Source organism: Monopterus albus, unplaced genomic scaffold, assembly GCF_001952655.1.
Source record: "Monopterus albus unplaced genomic scaffold, M_albus_1.0 scaffold172.1, whole genome shotgun sequence".
Taxonomy (NCBI): Eukaryota; Metazoa; Chordata; class Actinopteri; order Synbranchiformes; family Synbranchidae; genus Monopterus; species Monopterus albus.
Genome location: NW_018128052.1, coordinates 1,233,311 through 1,234,535, shown reverse-complemented (window position 1 = coordinate 1,234,535; position 1,225 = coordinate 1,233,311).

Below are 1,225 nucleotides of genomic sequence, written 5' to 3'. Positions count from 1 at the left end.
AGTAGAATTTATAAAACAGAAGTTGCTAAGATACCTTTCAGTCTGAATTGACAATAGATTGGAGGAATTTTTAATTAATTGTCACTTTTCAATCCATTTTACTTTCAAATTTTTCAAGTCAAAACCTTAAAAAACTTGTTCAATACTTTGGGGAAATTGCTTATATTCTTTCTTGCCATTAGTGAGATGAGGTTAAACAAACAAAATAAGACTTACTCAATAAAGAAACCCAGGCCACCTGTTAACTCCTGTTTCCAGTCTTCATGCTAGTCTTATCTTACCAGCTGTTGCAGATGTGGGACTAATATCAGTTTTTTCATCTAGCCCTGAGTAAGAAAGCAAATGATACATTATTGCTATAATTCTTACATTTAGGTGTGAGGCGTTGGATATAAATTGTGTGAAATTAGAGCCTAGTTTCATATCTAAACTGGCATTTTTCTTGTGGTGTGTACTCAACACAGTTGAAGGAATGGGGTAAAGGGATTCCACAGGTCATCAGGTGCACTGGGATTCTTTTCCCTGCAGCCTGTGATGTAACCAAGCCGTGATTTATGGAAGGATCGTGACCACAATTATATCTGCCTCTAGTAATGTTCTTCTATCACGCTTCTGTCCCAAATGAGGGTCCTGCAAAAAGCTATAAAACTGTCAAACACACCCTGATTTATGCTGAAATTCTGTTCTACCCCTTCTCGGCCATGTGTGTATCTATAGAAGTTTGTGTCAGCTTTTTTTTTTTTTTGTGCGTGCATGAAGTAGCCACCTCCACAGATTTGTTAAGGGTCCAATTATGATGATGATTTGTTCCTTGCAATGGTTTTACTAAGATGACCTAATTTCCTCACTGAGTGTGGGGAGAGAAAAAAAATGCTGGTTCTTTTTTCTTCTTCTCCTCCTTCTCCTCACCTCTTCCTCTTTTTTTCTTTCTTCTCCTTGTTCCTCTTCTGCTGCCATGATGCTGCATTCATCCGCACGGCAACAAAATACTGTTGTCATGCATTCCAGCCCCGGCAGCATGACACAGCCCCTTAAACCCTTGTCACTCCCTCCACCACACACATCCTGCATGCTTTGTGAAACAGTGATCCTGCCAGGTTAAAGCTTTGCTTCTGCATAATGACATTTCAATGCTGCACACACACAAACACATGCAGTGACATTCCACTGACTGAGCTGAGTGACAGTGCCCTACAACAAACATTTGAAATATGCCATGCCCTTA